Genomic DNA, 24,687 nt, shown 5'->3' on the forward strand with positions numbered 1-24,687 from the left:
CAACAACCCCAGGCATCACTGCAGGCTTGGTAAAGAATGCCTGAGACCAGCTCAGCGGAAAGGGATTTGGAGGTGTTAGCTCACAGGTGACTGGATATGAACCAGCAAAGTGTGCAGGTGGCCAAGAAGGCCAGTCCTGTCCTATGTCAGCAACAGTGTGGCCAGCAGGACCAGGGCAGTGATTGGTGCTGGTTAGCCTGCTCCTCAAATCCATGGTGGGGGTCAATCTCTTCTTCCATGTTCCAAGTGAAAGGACAAAAAGAAATGGCCTTAAATTGTGCCACTGGAGGTTTAGATTAGCTATGAAAAAAAGAAAAATATTCAGTGGAAGAGTGGTTAGACACTGGAATAAGTTGCCCAGGGCAGAGGTGTTGGGTCTCTGGAATGGCTCAAGAGGTGTCAGAGTTGTAGAGGAGTACGTTCAGTGGAGGTGGCTCGGTGAGCAGCTGCAGTGCCAGCTGCAGGTTGAACCCTGGGTGACAGCACCCCCAGGCAAGAGGCCATCACCTGGCACCACCCCTTTGCATAACAAAGGACACGGGGACCTGTGGTGACAGAACACTCAGACGCATAGCAGGAGCCAAGGGCTACACATTTCCATATGTTCAGACTGTGAGGGTAAAAAACACCAGGATTTCCTTTGTTCCTTTTTTTGTAGTAAGGATTTCACAAAGCATGAAGAGGAATTCGAAATTTTTTTTGAGAAACATGAGCAACTGAAATTATATGTCTTATTCTTCAGCTTGGACGGGTCTTTAACACTAAACTGATATTTTTATGTTGGTTTCCTAGCTCATGCTTCAGAAGTTCTGAGTTTAAAAAGTTATACAATGTTTAAATTTCTTACAAAATTATGAGCTAGTAGAAAACAAAATATTAATTGAATATTCATAGAACCAGATAAAGATGATATTTAGAATTATTGGTTTAGAGTAAAACCTAAGAAGAGAAAAATAAGTTTCTGTAAATTTAAGTAAGCTTTAAGCATAACAATAAATAAATAAATAAATAAATAAATAAATAAATAAATAAATAAGGTAAAATTTTTACAGTCAAATTTCAAAAGCACCTTTCATATGGAGAATTTACAGAGCATCTTGAGATGAAGTGACAAAACAAGTAAGCAGTATGATTCTTGGGGCTGTCCTGTGCCTGGCCAGGAGCTGGACTTGGATAATCCCTGATCATCCCTTCCAGCTTGGGATAGTCAATGAGTCTATGATCTGATCACTGCCAGTTAATAAATGTCTGACTATACAATCAATTCCCTTATGTGCACATCAACATAATTCTGTAGACAAAAAAGATTAGTCTTTCCTTTTCTTGCAGCAATTTGCACTTTATGAAAATGGAGCCTAAGGAAAGCTTTCTTATGGATTTTAAGGAACAATAGAAATTACTAATATGACTCATTGAAAAAATTAAATGTCTGAAAATTGAGGAAAATATATCCATTCTCCTAATATTTGCCATTTCATTTTTGAAGTGGAGGATATTTTCATGCAGTAAATGTCAGCGCAAGTTCTGAGAAAATATTTTATGTAATTTCATGTAATTATTTGGACTTTTTAATTGAGTCTGATTTACTTACAGACATTTTTCCACTCAAATGGGCATGCAAGAAATTCCTAGCTGAAATATATTTCAAACCAACAGATTTTAAACAAATGCTGTAGATGATTTATTTAGAACAATCTCAATCTGAAAGCAGAAATGTGTAATCTTTTAAATCAAATAGGTTTAAATTTCATATACCCAAAAAGTTTCAAAGGAATTGTTTACAATAAAGAGTTATTTGCAGAAATTACATTGGAGAAGAAAGCTGAATAATATCATTAGAACAATATCATTGGAAATATAATTTGCAAATAAAATAAGGCAAGACATTCGATATGAATATTTCATTACATTCAATCAAAAATTCAGTTTTAAAATAAACTGAAACATCAAGACTTTCTGGATTTTTGAGAGGCTGAGTAGAACATATTCTTTCTATTTGTGAAAGTTTACAAGCAAACAAAGAATACCCATGTACACACAAAGATCCTACCAAAACCCCAGCCTGGAAAGCTTAACATCAGCTTCAGCTACACTCTAAGAATTCACATTTCACAGATATTTTCTTGCCTAAATGTCAGCGGTATGCACACTTATTAAACAAACTGTCAACAACTGAAAAGGGTTTACTCTGGCTGAATGTCATCTGGAAGTTGTTAGGAGTCTAATCTCACCATCTGACAAATGTTAATGGTTTAGCAAGGCAGCAGATCCATTCAAAAAAGAAATGTTCCTCATGAACAGAGAAAGCATAAAAGGCACCTTATAGTAATAACTGTTAATATGACTTGCTTATGCGACAGCAATTTCAATCAGTCTTTATAAATCCGTGTCTGATGCAGACATTTACATTTCTGTTATTTTGCATTTCCACCTGTATGAAGATTCCTCAATCATTCATATTCATGTGCACTGAAGAAATAAAGTTTAAAAAAAAAAAACAACCAAAAAAAAAAAAATTATAGTTCCTGAGCTGGAGAAATTAAATCAGTGTGTTTGCTTTTCAACTCTATTTCACATCTTCAGGCAAACAGAAATAAATGGCGTTTGCTGTCCACTGAAGGGTGAAGAAGGCAAAAGCACAGCTTTTCACAGCTCCTATTAAATTCAATGTAAATCCCTTGTTATTTTTCTGAGGAAGTCTCAGCAGTTCTGTAACACCCTGGTTCTTTCCTTCTTCACAGAACTTGTTTTTAAATTAAGGGCTATTTCTTGCAAATCTTATGGATAAAATCAAACTTGAGTGAATTATTATTATTATTATTGCTAAGACTGTCTCATTATCGGGGGAAGAGATGAAATGGAAGAAAAGGGTATTAGAACCATAAAATCATAGAATGGTTGGTTTTAGAAGGAACTTTCAAAGATCACTTAGCTCCAAGGCACCTGCCCTGGGCAGTGATGCCTTTTGCTAGATCAAGTTGCTCAAAGCCCCATCAGACCTCACCTGGAACAGTTCCAGGAATTGGATATCAACTACTCTGGGCAAACTGTTCCAGTATTTTACGACCTTACCAGTATTGAATTTCTTACAGTTCAAAATTGATAACTCTTTTCCTATCACTAGTGTCCCTGATAAAATGTTCTTTTCCATCTTTCCAGTACATCCCTTTTGAGTTTAATGTGTAAGGAATGAATGTTGAGTCATCTCTGTAGAGCAATTACAGAAAACTCTGATAAATTGGTATACACTCTTAATAATATACCTGTGATGGTCAAAAACCACTAAGATCATAAAATGAATATTGCAATGAAGTATTTTTATGAGGAAGAGAAAGTCAGGATAAACTTAGTCACACACAATTTTATCCTTTAACTCTTTATGATTATTCTATAAGGACATAGATCACATTCTTGGTTAGTTTAATTAGGAGAGGGATAAAAAATGCTTTTCATTTTCTGTGGATTGCCAAGTTCAGAAATAATTATTTTAAACAGGACTTTGCTATAAATGTAATTCAATTTAACAGGTCTTATCTACATGGAAGTTAAAGTTCTTAGTGAAGCTTTAGAGAGACATTTATATGCTTAAAATATCATAGCCTTTGCTACTGAAATTTCTTCCTGTAACTTATTTTTTCCCATTTCCCTATGTCTACAACTGATCCTGCTTTTTTCTTTGCTTTATTGAAATTTTATTGGTTAATTCAACCTGTTTAGTTTTTTAGCTATTGACCATCTACCTCCTATATTTTCAATTTTCACTTTTTGGTTGTTGGAGGTTTTTTTCTTCTTTTAAAATATCACTAGGGAGACACAGAAGAGTGTTTTATTTACTCTCTGTGGAGCTAAGAAGACACTTCACTTGAACAATCAGCAGCCTTTGGCCTAGAGTCCCCTTTGGCAATTTTCATTTTTTTTTCTTTCTATAGTATTAGTTCTTTTATAAGCTTAGACTGATCCAAAACAAAACTAAACCATTTCTATTAGCTAGGCAGAGATCACTATAAACTTCCCATTGGAATTTTTCACTGTGTGCTGTCATCACTGTACTAGTGGACAAGTTTACTAAGGTGTTGCAGAGATATTCTCTCAGACACAGTGGATGTTTTCCTATGTTAAAGTTTACTAGCTCCTTGCATTATTTTACTAAGTAGTCAAATTTGGAAGATGAGGAATAGATTTATTTAACCAAGCAAATGCTAGTATTATCTTAAAAAAAGATAGTTTCTGCAATAAATGGAAGTCTAAGAATAAAATAAAAAATGTTTTGTAATTAAATTAAAAGGATTTATTCAGTAAAGAACTAGTGTCTACAGAAGGAGAGAGTATAGTAAAATGGAAGTTTCCTTTCATGTAAGTAACCACAGGTTGTGATCAGTGTTACTTTTAAACATTTTGAGTTTTTCAAGGTACTTCTCAATGTAACAAAATGTATCAAATTTTGCAAAAATAACTTCTCAAATTCTACCACTGGTCACAGTATCTTGCTTACTTTTTCCTACAGTTTTTCTGTGAATTTGTCTTTATCTTAGAATAGATCAGGATCTGTATTATTTTATTTTAAAAGCTATTTTAGAATCTCACTTCTCTGATAGTCAGACAACTTCTAATCCTGATCCTTATAACCATGCCACAGTACTTGAAGGCATTCATAAAAGTAGTCATATCCTTCATGACATTCAGGTTAGGATAGGGATTCAGAATTCTCTTATCTGATGATAGAATATGGTAGTGGCATAACTGATAATGTAATGCAAACACTCTCCACTGCAGAAATCTCTCAGGAATGACAGCTGTTAGATTGCTCCACCAAATACTCACCAAGATGAAATTTTGGATACATCGCAGTAACTAGCAAAAAAACTCACAAAAGTTCAGCAAGAGAAAGGCTCTCAGATCAAGATACCTTGAACTGATTTAATTCATTTTAGGTAACAAGATAGACAAAATTGCAGTTAAATATATGATTTCATTATTCTTAATCCCATAAAAATCTGTAAAATCATGTTTTATTAAATTAAGTAAATAATCTTTTCAGAATGACTGCACTGAAAAGTTTATCTTGAACTGGAGAGTTCTAGAGATTTAAAGGCAAAGAAGCACAAAATTTTATACAGAAGTTTGTGTCCTAAGGAAAGGAAGGGGACCATTAAGAAAGAGAGATTACCTAGATGAATCATCCCTTTGTAAACAATAGAAAGGAGATACAGATGCTTTAGGAGACAGTGTCTGACAGTAAGGAATTTATGTATAAAAAACGAAGACCTTTCCAACTATGCCTGTCCAATAATATATTTTTAATGCAAGAAATGGTAAAAAAAACCCAAAGAAACAAGCAAACAAAAAATAAACCACAACCCAAAGGGAAAAATTGAAACACACTGACCCACAGACTAAATACAATCTAAAAAATTAATATCAATTTTCATTAAGTAGAAAAGATATGACAGTAATTATTTCCCTAGTAGGAGCTATGAAAACAAAAATGTCCACAGCTGAGTTGGAACTAATTTATACCTTGTTCTTGCAGGAATGAGGCAGGGGAGAGGGAAAGAGGATCAGATAATCTTTATTCCAAAATAATGGTGGCTAAAAAAACCCAGCCTGTGTTAAAAAACAGCTATTGAACAGTCTCTTCTGGAGCATCCAAGAATTGTGAAACAGCAAACATGGTATTTCTTCACACAACCAGAAAAAGGGGTAGACAACTATAGATCTCTGATTGAATGCAAATTTTTACAAGCGTTTTTGAAGAAGATAGTAATCAAGGACATGGAGAAAGAAAATGTTATAATATAAAACACTATTTTTATCAGAGGTTAGAGTTCATGATATCAGACTAACCTAACATCTTTTTCATAAGATAATTTTAATGATAATAAATCAATAAAAATGCAGTAAACATCTAGCTAGATACAAGTAAATCTTTTCATTCAGTACCTCAGGAGAATTTATCCTGTGAAGTGACAAAATGCAGTTACTAATTCAGAACCATTAAGATGCTGTATCATGTGTCCTTGGACATGTGCTAGAAGCTGGGGACTGCAGGGCCAGTCTCAGTGAGGAGAGGCTGGAGCCACAGCCTGCCAGCAAGTGAAGACAGCTCTGTCAGACCCACTACAGCACACAGCTGAGCCCTCAGACAAGCTGATGGCACCTGTGGGAAAGCATATTTAAGAAGGGATAAAAACACTTCACAGCAGCTGTGCAAGAGAAGGGGAGAGGAGTGAGGGAAAAAAACCAAACAAGCAACATAAAATGGGTGAGAGAGACTACCCTGCAGACACCAAGGTCATTGAAGGAAGGAAAGGAGATGCTCCAGACATTGGAGCTGAGATTTTTCTGCAGCCCCTGGTGAAGACCACGGTGAGGCAGACCAGGGCGGTCCGCAATGTAGCAGGTATCCACCTGCAGCCTGTGGAGTGACCTATGCCAAAGCTGGTGGGCATGTTCTGTGGGAAGATGCCCTGAGGTAGAAAACACTCACCAGCAGAGGTTTTCTGATAGAAACTGTGGCCTGTGGAAGACCCATGCTCGAGCAGGTGAAAAGGAGGAAAGCGCAGCAGAGGGGAGCTGTTATGATTCCATTCCCATTTCTCTGAGCCAGGGAAATAGATAAGAGAATATGGAAATGAAGCAGAGCCTGAGAAGAATGGGATGTGGCAAGGGTGTTTTAGTTTTTGTTCTTTTTTCTCAGCATTCCTCTCAATTTTTCACTGGCAATATATTAAATTAATTGCTCGGGATTGAGATTAGTTTGCATGTGATGGTAATTGATGAAAGAACTCTGCTTATATCTCAACCAACAGTCTTTTCCATCTAATCTCACAAAGTGTAATGAGTAATATCAAAAGGCTAGTTTTTATGGTAATGGAGTTGGGAGGATCAACTTGACACACACCCCTCACCCACAACCCCTATTTTCACTAGTTACTTCCTTGTGGTGTGCAGCTATGATATTGCCATAAAAGGTCAGAAGATGCAGCCTCTGTTGAAGAGATGGCTCAAATGAGATTGTCCTGCACCCTAGTATAACAGGATGGGAGTAAGAGTTTTACAATTGGGTTATTAGGGACCAGTAACAAGACATGCACCGTTTGGTCCTGTTACTTTGTTTTCTGATTTTACTCTCTCCTCTCTCAATGCTCCTTCTCTGTGATTAATTTCCATCCTCTTTATGCTACTCAGCAGACAGATTCATGCTAGGGGAAAGCACCTTGTGGGAAGACTAAGTTTCCATCACTGAATAGAAAATCTAGGCTTCTATCAAGTTGTTGTAATAGCAGTTGCCATGGTGATGCACAGGTTGCAACAGTGGCTCTGATTCTCCGTCACAATTTCTGGCTCTATAATAAAGCAGTTGTTGCATCTGTGAATGTTTTTTGATGAGTTTTCTTTAGGGAATCTCTGTGAGGCCTTAAGCTCTTCATTTTCTCTTACCCATTTGTATGGACAGATTATGTCAGTCCCGACTCAAGCTAAAAATCAAGGTGTGAGGCAAAGGCACTTACTAATTCCTCTCAGAAGACAGCTGTTGGTAGATTTGGCTGCCATATAGTCAAGGAAAAGGGGCAGCTCAAGAGTAGGTGTGAAGTCTCCAAACTAAGCTTCATTTTAATTCCTAGCTAAACTTGTTCTGTTTGTTTTACACTGAAGTCAGGGAGTGGTGGCTCCTACACTTCCCAGTTTGGCACTGCACACATGAAAAGGACTCTCAATCTGTTAGTATTTAGAAAAACGTACTAAGAGACCAGATGATTATGCAGGACTCGAAATTATTAACTGTATAACCCCATATTAGGTCTACAGCAAAGCAAGGGGAAAATAGCTATTTCTATCCTTTCCCATTAATACCCCATTATCTTCCTATGCACTTTTAGGTTAAGCAGCAGACAAGGAGTTTTGATCACTGGTTTGCAGCAATTCCATTGTTCAGCCATGACAGCCTCACGTACTACAGTGCAGAAAAGAAGTTCAGTTCCAGTACAAACAGGGTACATGCTGGTGGGTGCAGCCCTGAGTTATTATTGGACTAAAGAGATAACAGACTTATTTTTTTAATCTATGTTTATTCTGCTTAGGAATCACATAAGTAAAAGCGTGTTGTTAATGTCACACTGCAGCAATGTTTCAACCTCATCTATAACATTTTAAAGGCCAGTTTATTACTTCTGTCAACCAGTCTTTCCCTGTAACAGCCAATAAATAGAGCAACACCTTTCATCAAGTATCTTCTCTAAATAGCCTTTACTTAAACGCATGAGGAGACACTTGCTTCCTCCTGATGATTTTTGGCACTTGTGCAGACAACTTGGTTTACCATTTGTGTGCTCATTTTTAATCAGCTTACACACTGTCCTCAACAGGTTATGCAGCCAGTGGCCAAAACCACTTCTATTTTATGATGCACCAGCTAAGATCTAGTGTACAGTTGAAGAGATCCATTCTTCTTCCCAAGCCATGTGGATTTTTTTTCAGGGTGCATCTGCCAGCACCTCAATCTTGACCATGAACTGGAAAAACTGGTGAGAGCTTTATTCAAATCCCTGATTATTTCTCTGAGTAGTTCATTTGGTTTTTTATGCATGTCTCAGGATGATCCAGATTGTTCTTTACTTACCTTCTTCTTCCTACAGCTCTCCCAAGTGCTGCCTGAGTAATTTTACTGATAAGCAGACTTATAAAATCCAATTTAATTTCAAATACGTATGAAACAATTCAGGGTGAAAGAAGAAGGGGAAGTCAGATTTTTGTTTAAGCTTTTTTTTTGTCCTGCTTGTCCTGCCTTTATCTGCTGTTACTCTTTATTTTTATTCTGGTTAAATTACAAAAAATACAAAATATCAAGATAGAAATGCCGTATTTGGATTTGAAAATTAATTTCAGTTTTTCTAATATTGCTATCTATTGTTATTTCTTTTCCTTTGTAAGTAGTTATGGCTCCTGCAAAGTGTTATGATTTCAGTAGAAGAGTTTTGCAGTGGCTAATTTTCTAACTAAGTTTCTCTGACTACATCTTTATACTACACATATTCTTCCTATACCTGTGACTGAAATAAAATAGCAGCTCTAGGTAGAATTGCTTAATTGAATCTCTATTATTTTCTTGTTCTTACTTCTTTTTATAACTCCAAATCATAGTCTCATGTTAATCTGAACTCTTGAAAGTGAAAAATACATAATTGTTTTATAAACCAATTTTCTCCACTTAGGTAATTGTATAGCCTCCAGATTGATGATATGACAGCATCTTTCTAGCTCTGCACAGTCATCAGAAAGGAAATGTAACTATAATCTCAGTCAACTTTAGGCTACCACTGAATAGAAATGTGGTCTTGTGTAAAACATGGTTTGCAACAAATTGGATGTGACAAGCAGGGAAGATCAGTAGATTAGAGTTCTGAAATTGTAAGAATGGTTATACTGTAACCTATGCTTGTTACAGACTTGGCCAGGACAACAGAGGAGTCGAGTGTGATTTTCTATTCTCTTCAGTGTCTTTGTCCAATAGAGGAATCATTAAAAATATAATTCCTAACAGTATCATGTCAAGCAAATCAGAATATCATAATAGGAAAGTACGTTGGCCTTTTCACTTCTTTGCAATTTGATTGGCTTGTCATTATACTCCTTCCTTATATTTGAGTGAAGCTATAAACAGGTAAAGAGCTGCAGTGCCAGCTAACCATGAAATTGAACAGGTCAGTGCATCATGACACTTAACATACTAGTCATTTGTTTTTCTCTTGCAGTACAAGTACTGAAACTGTGAGAGACAGGTTTTTTTCCCTTCTGTCATTAATTGGATCATAGCTAAAACTGTGGTTTAGCTTTCTTTCAGATTCAGAACAGTTGATCCCTGATTACTTTTCACCAAGGAAACTGAATGAATGCAGCAAACCTAGGTATCACTTTTATTGCCCTCTGTGATTAGAAAATAAACAAGTTAGGTTTAGTTAATATTTCTGTACTCAGATAGCCCATATGAATTTTATCTATAAACAAAATAGCATTCTATATAGCACAACCTTTCCTGTAATCTTCAAAACCACAGGATTCTTCTTTAATCCATGCTACATTACAGAGTGATTTAAGGTACTTCTACTATCCAATCTAATTTTTCATTACTTTATCACTTCCAAAGGTGTGATAGGGATGCTCCAAAAGATAGAGAAAGCTAATAGACTCTTAACCTCTGAATTTTCACTGCTTTAAACATGCACACAGCTTCAGTCATGAAGCTGATGACTATTGCTGCCAAAGAATATTAAGGGATTAATCATGGAATATATTTCCTATGTAACAGAAAACAAGGAATAATGAAAGCTTATAAATGCCTTATCCAGAGATATGACTGATTCTCCATTGATAAATGTAGATTTGTATATACCTCATTGATCTGAAGTACAACTTTATCTATCTATGTGGGATGATAGAACATAATGAGGTTTTTTCCTCAAAGTAGCCAAGGCACAAAACTTAATATTTGTGTTTCCTTTATGTTAGAGAAGAAGAAACAATATGGGATCCCATATAAAGTGTTCTGGGACAAAGTTAACAAGTGAAAAATTTCTAATAAATTTCAGTCAGGAGTTTGAATTTTTGCTGTTTAGTACTCTGCAATATGTAAAAACACTGGGCTCTTGTCTCTACTAAGTACAGATTTCAAAATGCATGAGAAAACCACTGAAATCTCAAGCACATGTTAAACTATTAGTGCTTCCCAAATTTAATAAAATATTTTCAAATATATCCTTTCAAGGTTGAGAGAATTGTAATGAACATTTATTTTTCTTATTCCCAGTATTTAATATAATGAGACTGGCTAAGAATGCCTACATAACCACACGTTTCATAAAAGACAAGGTTTTTCTCCTTCTCCTCCAAAATAATTGCAAAATGCTTTTTGACTGAAACAGACACAGGGACAAGTAGCACTATGGCTAATTGGAAACTAGAAGTCAATTTACATTGAGAATTTAGTGAGCTGTCTTATGATATTCTAGGTCTACTGGGTTAGTAAACTAAGCTTCCTGAATGAATTGATGTTGACTAATGTGATTCCACAAAAAAAAAAAAAGAAAAAAAAAAAAGAAAAATACATTAAAGTAGTTAATGACATTGCTATGAATTTGGTTTAAAATATTGCTCCCAGGCATAGAGCCAGATTTGAAGCTAGAGCAGTCTTTTACCTTCAGCTAAATTAGAACATCCTATGTGTGTTCTAAGCAGAATTGCTGACACAACCTTGATCAAAACAGGCTGAAACGCATGGCTTTAATAGAGTTGTGCAGTCATTTCCATTAGCATAAATGTCTTCTGCAACACAAGCAAAACAAAACTCTGCATTTACTGAACTCAGCACAGATTTGTGTGTTTTTATCATCTGTGATTTATGAAAGAATGGATCACATTAAAACCAGCAGTCTTTCCAAAAGAAATAAGTGTTTCAGCAAATGACTTCTAAAAATTAAAACCTCCACTCAAACTCAGATTACCAACTCATAGAAATTATTTAATCAAGAACTTAAAAGTGCATCTAAAAGTTTCACATGACTGGCTATAAAACATCAGCTTTCTTCCATCTTCTCTTCTATGGATCTTATTCCTTGTGAAGGACTGAAAATACTTTGTTCATTAAAGTCTACTTAGCAGAGATACAGATGCAGACACAGAGTAGTACCACAAACTTAACCTAGCTGGCACTTTGAGTATCATAACAGCAGCCTGATGGAAGAAAAATAAATACTCAGCTGTGGAGGTACAAAGGCATATCACTAGCGAAGGTTACACCTTTGCTACCTAAACTAAGGCCCCTTTCCAAAAGCCCAGTTTTGAGAGATGGTAGAAAGCTACAAATCTAAGATTCCCTGAATCACTGCCATTATCCTGGACTCATGGGCTTTTATTTATTCCAGGTAGGTTAATTTATTCCTTCTATGATTCCACCAGTTTTCCTTTCATCTGGGAACAGGCAGGCTGTGAACTTGTTGATACTCTCACAGTTCCCTGAAAGCTGCCTTTGCACTTCGGGGGTTTCATTCTAGCCCCATGTTTCTTTTCTGCAAGGCAAATTTTTCCCTTGCTTCCAACCCTGGCTGTATGCAGGATGGCTGCAATCTTTTGTATAGAAATGCAACTTGAGAAATACATGTAGACCACATTCACTCTTCAAGGCATTTCTGCTCATATTTCTGAGCTTCCAAGACAGGTAACAAACTTAAATCCTCCACATGTGGCATAACGGATACTGTTTTAGATAGGATTAGACAGCTAATCAAGGTTTCAGAAGAGGGACTTAACTTTGTTTTCTGATGGGATATTTAAATATCTAAATCTTTTTTCCAGATCTGTCTCTTAGTTTATGACTTCCCTCTTCTCTGTCCCCTTCTCCCCTTCTTTTTTCTTTCAAAGACAAGAAAAATTAACTCTGCTTGTACTGTGCCTTGAACCCAGATATGCCACTGTGGAAACAGCACCTATTATGTTATTTACAATATCAGAACTGTTGTAAAATACCTGCTGTTTCTACTACCACTATTGATACAACACAAGAAAACAAATGGATAATGTACCATATAAGGTAGAAAGAGAAAATTAAATAAAATAATTTGTGTTTTTTTCTCTTCCACAATAGAATATTTATCTACTAAAGAGATTTTACTGATTCCCTTAAAATAATATTTCAAAGCTCTTTATCTGTCTTTTTGCTGTGATGTGAAAGTTCCAGTGGAACTCCCAGTGTTTTAATGAGAAGCTGTTTATTACAATGTGAATTAAAAAATATTTGTTTTAGAATGCCAGGAAAAAAATTCACAATCCATTTTATGTGATACCCTGTTGTTGGCTGTTTCTTTAAAAAGCAGCATCTGCAATTTCTGCATGTGTTTCAACTCAATATACTGCAAAACTGTAGCCTTTCTATATAAAAATGAACTCTGCGATCTAACCAGCCTTTTAGGTAACAGAAAGGACAAAATCAGACAATGTCAAACATTTAAAATCGTACATTTTGTGGCATTGATTGCAGAAGAAACTACCTTAAGGCAGTAACTGATTATCAGGTTAGGAAGGCAGGAACGTTTTTTTAAGCCTTGACCTTCAGGAACGTGCAGTGATGAAAACTGGCATAGTTCTCAGATATGATAACAACTTTAAAGACAAATTAAAGGATTGGAGTTGAAAGTAATTATTTGCATAACATGGTTGAATTAATTAATTTTTCTAAAAATATTTTTAATGGTGAAAGGTATGCTTTCATGTGACATTTGATATGTCTGATTTGGGGAGTCATGTCCCTTTGATCTTCTAACAATGGTCTATATTTTCAGCTAGCATGGCAGCAAAATAAAGAGATTGCCCTTGCCTCAAAATGCAGTGAGCAAGAAGCAGAGTGTGGAGAAAGTAACTGGTAAAACAGATTTCATAATATTAATCTAATTTGAGTTGTTTAAAACAACTCGTCCTTGGCAAATTGTAATGAATTGAGATGAAATGTGGAGTAGCAGCTCACTTATCTTTTCTTCTAGACAAATACAGTAAAAACTATTTATGTTAATAAGTACTATACTCATGTTAGGAATCATGGTGGTGCCTTTCTCAATCACTCTAGGACTTTGAAGGATGGATGTGGAGTTTGGCAGTGCATTGACCATAGTGGAAGGAATTATGCAATTAACCATGTGTAGGAAAATGTACCTGTATTTAAAGAAGTAGATAATTTACCTAAAAACAGCTTTTCACATCTTTTCATCATATTCTGCAGTGAAATCCTTCAATTTCTCTCTTTCTACCTGTGCTTCTTTTCCTTTCTTACAGTCACTAAGGTTCTGTTCACAACAGGGCAGGACCACTGAACATGGTGTAGTCCAAATCCAAATGAGACTTTCTTCCTAGGATCCTTTCACAAAATCTAGTAGAAATTACTATGAATGGGAGGTCCACCATCCTTTGCTAATACAGAAGTTGCTTTCAGAAAAATATCTGGCAAGACGGAAAGCAGAAAGAGAAGTAGACCGGTTGTGACCTTTAGCTGAGTGACACATGAGCACAAAAAGCAAAAGACTGGGGACAGTTCTGTTGCTCCCAAACCCAGCTGGTCCAGCCTGGGACTGGAGGGATGAGAGAATGTAAGGAAGCACAGACTGGTGGCTACAGGGCTGTTTGAGACTCCAGAACTGGGGGTTCTGAGCACAAAAATTTGCAACTAGTTTAAAGGTGAGGAGGTTGGCCTGGACATAGAGAAGCATGTCGCTGAGAGCCTGGGTTCAGGCCAAGTATCTAGCACTTACTTGACAAGGAGTCTGGCAAGACTGGCTGGTTAGGCAAAGGGCATGCAATGATGTTAGATGGTTACAGAATGAATGGAATCTGGCAGAAAGAATTTCAAATCTCCACTGGAAAGAAAGGTAGAATAAAAACCCAGCAGTAAGAAGCCCATTTGAATGAGCAAGCAGACTAAGGAAAAAGAGCAGGTATAGCTAAGGGGCACTGTGTTGGCTTAAGGAAAGTATAGGGATGAAAATGGGAAGAATCTATAGAATAAGAGATAAGACTAGGCCTTTAACAATAGATAAGACAGGTATAGCTGCAGTAGAGATTTTGCCTGAAGAGTAGAGACTGGAAGAGAGAAGACAAAGGCAACATGACTGGGAGAATAAATTGGTTTGGGAAGGAACATGATTGGAACAGGAGAAGAGAAAAGAGTAATAGCATGTGTTTATGGCTGTATATTGTCAGATACAGGATTAGATTAGATACAGGAATTGAAAACTTAAAAAATTTTGTTATAGTTCTATTATCATCAAATACAAAAAAAAAAACCAAACCAAAACCAACAACATTGATCACTCACAAACTGACCACTGCTGCTGTATCATCTCCAGTGCAACAGATCCAGTGACATTGATAACCAGTGCAGGTGAACATATATTAAAAAAATGTGCACTTACCCACAATATGGCTGACCTTACATTTGATGCCCTTTGTCTTGAATAATAATAAGCTCAAAAGGAAAGAACCCACAGAAATTAAAAATGTTCTAAGGTTACTAAATAGGGCAAAACATTGTTGAGGTAGTATTTTGAAAAACTGTTCATCGCAGTCACTAGGAAGAGGCTGCAATAGAAAAAATAGCAGGAAATGAAATACTGTGTCATAGCATACATGTTGTAAAATTAGATTAAGCTTCTTACAACTACATTTATCCTGACTGTTACTAAGTTTTAATGCTTCCTCACCAAAATTAAGCCATGTAGCTTTCGGAGTAAAATATTTTTTTAACGTAGCTTTGTCTGCAAGTTCTTGATTCTCTTTTTTTTAAATTTAAATAATCAGATCATATACCAGCTCTGTTTCTGACATACGGAGTGTCTGGAAAAGCTGAAAGAATCAGATATTTTAGACAGTTCTCTGCTTATAGGTACCAACCAGCTGTAACCTCTTGACAGATCCAACATAGACTTTGCCCCCATTGAGAGGATGCAGCATCATCCTCCTGCATCCCCTTTCCAGCTGGATCCTGCATATTGATGTCTGCTTGTCGTATTCAAAATAGGAATGGAAAAAGTAATTATGAATAATATATAATACAGTATTAGTTATAACTGCCTGTCAGGGTTTTAAAATATCTACAGAGTGCAAAAGATAATCCTGAAAGACAGGCAGCTCAGAAAAACAGAGAGTAAAACCCCAGAGTTTTATTTCATGACTTTGGTCACTTGACTGCAGTTTATAGTTAGGCTGCAAAGATGCTCAGATTAGACAGAAGTGAAGGGTATCAATGAATAGATAAGCAGACAGGCAGGCAGAGAAGAAGCTTTTGCCAGTTTAAAATGTTGCAATGTTTCTGTCACAAACTTAAATGTATTCATACCTCCAACACATGTATAGGGACAATTCATTCACTTGTCCTCATTAACCCTATGCAGTGAAGATGACTGCCATTTAAATATTCTCTTTTATTTACTAAATACAAGATATCATGACTACAAGCAATAGTATTCAGGACAATTACTGCAGAACTAGATATTTTTTGCATTTTGGTTTTTCTGCAGTGGCCATATACACAAAAATTGCAGAGTTGTGGGTACATGTCCATTATAGTCATGCCAGGTGAAAATTAAAGCATATGTCACCCTCTGAAGGCTCCTGTGACTAAAATAAAAACTTAACCCTTCATTCTTCCCTTTAATGACAGAAAAATATTGGGCAAATTAAGTAGAGTGTAATATATGAAATAATGTATTCATCAGTGCATCCAAGAGGACACTGAAGGAAGTAAAAATATTACTGATTTTGTTGTCATCAGTCAGAATGATGGAGTAGCAATAAGTCATTTTTGTGCATGGACTAGCAACTTTTTTGCATATTTGCAAGGTGGATATATGGTGGGTTTCTTCTTCTGCTTAGACAAAAATGTGATTATTTTTTTCCATCTTCAGCTTAGGTTATTGCATAGAGGCATGCCAGTACTTTCAGCTTTTAATATTTACATACAGTTTGTAGAGCAGCAAAAATACTGTGCTTAGCACTTGCAAAAAGTTTTATCAAAAGCTGCATAAAAATAAGATCAAGCACCTTCTGATAGTGCATTTGGGAATTAAAACAATAAGACACCATATATCCTAACACTGTACTTAACAAAGTAAAATAGAAATAAATAGACGTGTAGGAATCAACACATTCACATTGCTCCACAGTTCGTCAACAGCTGACTTCTTTGATTGCACCAACACATTTGTAAAATTAATGTAGTCAAAAAAGTAATTCAATGTTCCTATCCAAAATGCTAGCTACATTGCGTTTCAGACTTTTTTTCTTCCACATCCCAAACCCAAATGAAACAACTAATTTTTGTTTAAGAACCTGGAACTGTGCACTGGCAAGGGTTGTTGTTGGGCTTTGACACTGGTTAAAAGCCAAGTACCCACAAAAAGCAGAGGAGGGGGAAGAAAAAAGGTGAAGGGCTTATGACTTGGGTTAAGGATTGGGAGAAAACATTAAAGGTAAAACAGGCTTATATTTAAACCATATAAAGAAAAATTAATTAACAGAATTAAAAGTTGGTAACACAGTTGTCTGTGTCCACAATATGGTTTCTGTTGAACAGAATTTGACTCACTCACAATCTTTAAAATATGGCATCCAAGGCTGGCAGTTTCATTGCCACTAGATAACAGCTGTGTAAGGAAGGTTTCAGGTCAATCTTTCCAAGGCTCCAAGAAGTGTTGATATGGTACCTTTAAAAAACATGCTTTAAAAAGTACATATCTCAGCTGTTGAACTTCTGCAGGACTTTAAAATTCAAATAGGGAACAAGGCTAAAATGTATTAGATTATCTTAAAACCATAGAACCATAAAATGGTTTGGGTTGGAAGGGACTTAACAAAATATATAGTTCCAGCCTCACTGCCATGGACAGAGACACCATCCACTAGAGCAGGAAAAGCCCCATCCAGCCTGGTATTGAACACTTCCAGGGATGGAGAGTCTGCATCCTCACTGGACAACCTCTTCCAGTGCTTCACCACCCCCACAGTAATGAATTTCCTCTTAATATCAAAACTAAACCTACACTCCCTCATCTAAAAGCCATCACCCCTTATACTGTCACTGCAATTTGATACCTTTTTAAGAAATCCCTGTCCAAGCTCTCTCTGAGTAGTGGAAGGTGCTGTATGGTCTCCCCAGAGCCTTGTCTTTTCCAGGCTGAACAACCCAAACTCCCTGGGCCTGTCTTCAAAGGAGGAGTATTCCCCTGAGCCCTCTGATCACTTTTGTGGCCCTCCTCTGGACTTGTTTCAACAGGTCTAGGTCTTTCTTTTGTTAGGTGCCCCAGAGCTGGACACAGTATTCTGGGTTAGGTCTCACAAGAGATTCCCTCCTTAAATATAACTTGTTATGTGCAACTGAAGTTAACTTTTCCTGTATTATCAGAGAGGCTTTATTTTTCAGTGCAGCAAAATATAGTGTTATTATACTTCCTTGGCATTCTCCTTGGTATCCTAATGGGTCACTCCTTTATTTCCTCAACTTTGATTAATCTGTTCTGAGCTGGCTGTTTCAGACCACAACTAACAAAAAAAAAAAAAAACAAACTACCGGCAACTACCATAAATTCCCTAAATTTTATTCCATTTTCTCTAAACTGATATTTAAGCTTCTTTTTCATCCTGTGTAATATAAAGGATAGATATGACTGTCAGAAATTAGAACCTTTCCCTGATTGCTTCCAAAACTAAGCCAAAGCTTTTCTGACAACTGTCCTAATTTCAAGCAAGAATAGAGATAAAAACATACAATTTTCACTGTATTTCCTCCTACTTACCACCCTATTTTCCAGCACTGAACTGGTCAATCATAAATGAGAAGATATTTAAATAATTTCAAAATTCAAAAGATATCTCAATATTTCTGCATGTTATTATTTCAACAAAATGGAAAACCAGGTGAAATAAGAAAAAAATCAGAACTACCCTAGACAAAAAAGTAATTGAGTAGAATTTCCTCTACTAGGTTAAAGTATCTGCTTTTCTTCTCTTCTTCATTTTGTTTTACTTCCCATGGATTTCTTGTTGCTCTAACTGTTGTTCTGTATCTTTTGTAAGAATACCTGGAAAACATAGTTCCACATATTATGAAATATCCTTGGACCAGAAGTATAACTTGAGTCCCAAAATACATGTCAGTGTTTTGGCAACCAAGATCTATGTACCAACTCAGGACTACAGAAAATATCAGATCATAACTATGATGAAATCAAAGGAAAAACACAGAAAGACAGTCTCATACCAATTGTTCAATCATTTCACAAGGGCAAGACTGGAGATGCTAATCTTACAGGTGTAGAGAAAGGCAGAGTTCCAAATTTCATAAAGTGTCTTCTTTCCAAAATTAAAAAAAAAAAAAAGCCAAAATAGAATGGAAGTTCTCCAAGTCTACTGTGCTCTTTTACCCTTCCTCTTTCTAAAACTCTTTTTTAAAATTAGATATAAATTATGTCAAGATTTTGGATCCAAGCACGGTGATGTTTTACAGCTACATTAACAGTGGATCTTTTCCTCAAAGATCTCAAGTCTATTTTGTCATTTGGTCCATATATCAGCACCTAAGGGCATGAATGTAATTTATTCCTTGCAGACACAAACAAATATATTTACTAATATGGATTTTGCTTATGGAGCCATTCTGCATTTTTATCCAGCTATCCTTGAAAGCCAAAACTGAAAGAGCAAATTCAGCCAAATGAAAAACACCCTTGCTATACAAACAGAAATTACATTTATTTCAACATACAGTAAAAGGTCAATGTGTTTTTGCATGGATATATACACTTTTTTGCTGTTGCTTTCCACAGTACTTAGATTAAAAGTTGCTGAAGTATGTGTATGGACTTTGATGTAATGGGAAAAAATGGATGCTTATCTCGTAGGATCACACTAAAGCTCTGAGACCAGAAGTTTTTCATGCCATGGTCAAAAGCAGGATTTGATTTCCTCCAAAAGTATCAAATTATAGATATAAAACTATCAATACAAATCATAACAGAAATATCTATATTTCAATGTTCAGGAAAAAATAATGGACTCTAAAGCATATAAACATCACATGAGTACTCATTTTCTCTTTCTGTATATGTAAAATAATAAAATATCTCTGTCCAATTTATTTGCACTTGCTGGGGTATACTAAGTTAAATAAATTTTTGGGCCAAGTGACCCTCCTCCTATAGCTTGTAATCACCTTCAGTGGAAAATTTTATTCGGTACAAAAAAAAATTATAAAATGGTTCTTTGTCATTCCAAATGGAGCAAGAAGTAATAGCTGGATTAGGATGAAATTGGATTTTGGAGATGGAAAAAGGAGATTGCTCTTTCTTCCATTCAACCACTGAAACTTAAGGGCTGGTTACTTGTCCAGCTCTGCTTTACACTGAATGCAGCCTCTGCCTGACAAGGTTTCAAGCACTCACTTTCTGTAGCAATAGCAACCCAAGCTGCTGCGCCTCCTCGACTTTATGTTTCCTTGGAATAATGCCAAAAGAATGAAATGAAAGTGCATCAGATAAGAACACTTAAACAGAGATAAGCTACATTTTCAACTTTAAAATCCCCTTCAATCTATTTAGTTTCCCAGAGATGTAACAGAAAAAGAACTTTCCACAGACAAGGAACAGGAAAGAATAAAAGCTGGGAATGCCATTCCTCCTCCTCCTCCTGGTAGAAAGGAGAGCTTCTCTATCAACAACCCTCTGTACCACCTAATAAAGAGACAGTTATCAATTGCAGGCAAGTGTTGAGTCTAGAATTGTTGAAAATAGTCTGCAAAGTTTTTGCTTGTGAAATTGGCACAACATCACTATTTTTGGAAGTTTATAAAATATAGGTATTCAACTCATTATAGAACAGTATAGTATAAACAGCAAGTAACTCAGTAGGAAATTATGTTTCATTGTTTGGTTCAAAGTCTTTAAAAATTTTTTTGACCTTACAAAGGCTATAATTTGTTTTACTGCTTTTCCCAAAGATAACAAAGGGAAGAGCATGAAATTACCATGAATACATTTGCATTACTAGTGCAATGGAGTTTTATGCTCCAAAAAGGAAGCATATTCCTCCATACTCTGAAGAAAATATATAATGATCAGTGGATGAGGCTAATGATTCCAGTAAGTCTCCTTGAATACTATTACTGGTAGAAATGCATCCAGGAATATCTTCTAATTAAGTAATTGCTATTAGAGTCTCAGCCAGACACTGAAACTAATTCTGAGTGCTTAGTAGCCATTAGATAGTCCTAGAGACAATAGGTCAGCAATTAATAAAATACAGGAGAGAATAATTGCTTTGCCAGTAGAAATTACAGGCTTGCTCCTGGTTTATTATGTTTAGTTATCCCTTGCTGTGGTTTCCATTTGCTTTAAGAGAAACCACAAATATCTAAGCTTCTTTTTTCATATAAAAAAATAATTTAAAACAGACTATTAGCAAAGGTCTTTGGTTATAATTTAAATGGAAATTGAGTTACTGAATGCCCCAAGTTTTGAGTCCATAGCATCAAAGTGTTACCATTTCGAAGTATTCAAGGCTAGAATGTGGCCTTCAATTGATCTGTTGAGTGCCATCCCTGCATATGGCAGGGGGCTTGGAATTAGGTGATCTTTGAGGTCCCTTCCATCCTAAACAATTCTATAGTTCTATGAGTCCATGAAATTTATGAAATTAATTCACAAATGATTCAATTTATACACTTTGACATTTGAGATAACAGCATATGGTAATTTATCTACACTGTCTAGAGTCAATTTAAACTCTAATCCTGCACCAGTTTATGTGCAATCATATTCAGTACCATGAACTTTCAGAGAAAATTCAGGGTACAAAGATGTTAAAAGCCTAATATACAATGTACTGCCCTGTATTCCTAAAGGTACTGTCCATATCCATTAGTATTCCTCTACCAGACAAAATACTTTCTTCCATCAGCTGTGATATATATTTAAGTTTAGTATATTTGTAGTGATGTTGTAAAGAATGAGTGATCTAATGTATTTTTCTTTCACAGCTCTGTATAGAAAAAATATGATGAGTCTGGACACAAAAAAAAAAAAAAATCCAGTACAATGCTGACAGCAGAGTCAATCAGAATACATTGAACTCTACAACCCTGACCTATCAAAGCATTTCTGTACCTGCTGTATACTAAACAAACAAGTGATCTCATGGGTTCTACAAGACCTACTAACACTTTAAGTTAGAACTTTTTGGTTTGGGGTTTTTTTAGTATGGTATGCCACATTTCAACATTAGAAAAGAGATGATGCAAAGCACACCTGCTAAGAACCTGGAGACTATGTAACCTAAGCCTGGAAAGGCAAGTTTAAATCAGACGTATCAAAAGCTATTTTAATTTTAGAAGATATCCAGCAAATATAATCGTAAATTTGGGGATTTTTTTTTTCTTCATTAGAAAGAAGTATTATATATTTTTTTTGAAGGTAGGAACTTGATTTGTTCCATATAAGATTTCTATAGTCAAAATCACTTTATGAGAAAGGAGTTCTAAAGTTTGCTTGAAAGCTTGAACTTTTCCAGCCTTCTAATGCTTGCTTGAGTGACAGAATGATATTATTCTGAAGGTTGCACAGTGACTCTTTGATCTTAAAGCTTGTAAGGGCTGTCTCACATGTGCGTGTTCTAATATTCACTGATAATCTGACTTGAACTTCAAGGCTATAAGACCTTGGATCAGTGATTTGCAAGTCAAGTGCCTCAAAAAAAAAAAAAGGAAAACCAGCTTAGTCTTATTAAGTGTTGTTGTAAAGCTATTGAAAGCAATTTTTTCTTAAGCAGCTCTGAAGTTCTGGACTGAAACTTTGCCTACATAAATACATAGAGAATGTCACAAATATCAGTGTGGGCTCCCTTGAGTCACCTTTTCCCTCTGCCAACCCATAAGAAACCCACACAAAATTTTAAGTTAAACAAAATATTAAAACACTCAACCAGGTAGTGTAAGAAAACAGGGCAAAAGAATTTATTTTTTAAGCTGCATCCTTTAGCTCTGCCCCTTTATTGCTATGTGTTGTTTTTATTGCAATACAAATTGTGAACCTTCTGGCTAGGATTGTCATAATGCAGTATGCTGTGCAAAGGGAAAAAAGGGAAAATAGTGTTAAAACCTTATATAGGAAAAATGCTAAAATTAAATCCTGAACAAAATATAAAATGTAAAGAGACAGCCTGAAATGGCCTGTCATTTGTCTGTGTAAATTCCTCTGGCTCAAAAGCCCAGCCTGACTGACAAGGAGTCCTCCAAGGCTTAATTGGTCAAACCTGTCATGAGACATGTCCTCAGTGAAAGGTGACTGCACTGAGGTCAAGACTGTACCAAGTCACAGAAACAGTATCTTGCACTGAAGAGAATGGAAAACTAAGTCTACAATTTGTGCCATTTACAAATCAAGTCATGCCAAGTTCACTCAGACTGAAGTACTGTTCTAATTTTTTTCTGATTTTCCATCTCTCTGCTCTGTCTTCTTTGGCCTTCTTCACATTTTACATTCTTTTTCAGTAACTGCATGAAATAATTATGCTACTTTATCAGTTTCCATGTAATCACTGTTTCATCTTTATTTTAAAATATAGAGTTTGCGTCAGTGATTTTCTTAATTACTTAATGTCTTAGGTGTGAGATAAAATATACTTATTTCTTTCCATTCAAATTTGTGTTTCCTAAAGAGCAACAACATATGTATTTGAGATTATGCTTGAAAGTACATTATGGAATATAGAAAACAGTATTGGGTTTGCACAGGGGAAGAGAAGAAATGTTTCTAGCTGGAAATTCACAGCCTTCAACAACTTTGCTTTTGTTTGCCTATATTGTATAGTAACAGTAACCAGTGCACTGAATGTATACAACAGGCTTCCAAAAGAAATTGATTAGCAAAGAAAAATAATTTGTTGATCTTTGTGGAGATTATTAAAAAACCACAAACTACTATAACCCTTAGAATCCTTAGAGATCATTAATAATTTAAAACATTTTTGAAACATCAACAATAGTAGACTAGTGTTATGCCATTCAGCTACCTAGACTAAAAGAATGAGAACTAGTGGAAGACATACAATAATGATTTAGTAACTAAATCCATTCTGTGTTTTATTGACACAGAATTCATCAGAAATTAAAGCCTCGCAAGTAACAGGATGTAACAAAAACAAATAAAATGAAATTTACAAAAAAGAAAAGTTTAAACTATGGTTTGGCCTTGAATTATAAGGAGACTTTATGGTAGGGGAAGATTATTTGGCTCCCTATCACACAAAGTCAACCAATAAGCAAGGTGCTTTAAGCTTCTAAAGGTACAAATCACACATACCTTTATCTAGTTTCTTTGAGTACCTATACATAGCCTTGAATTATTTTTAGGAACAATAACATCCTGTGATATGTGTTTTTCCAAGCAGAAAATCACCTTGGGCCCCAAGACCACCTCGACATATTAATCCAGAAGTCCAGCCCTGAAACTTGGTCTAGTGCCCTATACTTTGCTGCAGTGGATCTGGGGAGCCAATTCCTCTGCCAGAGAACTTCGAAACATAGTCTGTGAGGCTCCCTACATTACTTAAAGAAAAGTATGATACTTAAAGTACCATGTAGTTTAAAAGATCTGTTTCATTGAAGAAATAGGCCCACATTTGAAGTAATGGAAAAACTATGAGTTTTCTATACATTTTTTTAAAGGAAACCACACACACACAACAAAGTCTCCGGGCAGTGAGTAATTGTTGCTGAAAAATATAGTAGGAATGCATTAAATTTAAGGGTACATGACTGAAAATTTTTAAAGTATATTATAATATGTGGAACCAGACCTTAATTTGTGTTCTCTAGCTAGAAGTGACCATCCTGTTCCATCATTGATGTTGTACAGGTTTCGCACAGTCTTATAAATGTGGATGCACCCAAAATCTTTTTTCCTTTTTTGTCTAATCTTATTACTTGACTGCTTATCAATTCCCAGAGAGAGCTGCTGGTTTTTTGTAATGCATTTCTCTTATTTTTGTTTCCTCCACCTGCTTGATCTGTCAATCAAGATTATGCCTTCTACAGGATAAGAAGGTAACAGCTTATTTATCATGAATCTTCACTTTAAATGAATTAACAACACACTAAGAAAA

The sequence above is a fragment of the Poecile atricapillus genome, chromosome Z, assembly GCF_030490865.1.
Source record: "Poecile atricapillus isolate bPoeAtr1 chromosome Z, bPoeAtr1.hap1, whole genome shotgun sequence".
NCBI lineage: Eukaryota > Metazoa > Chordata > Aves > Passeriformes > Paridae > Poecile > Poecile atricapillus.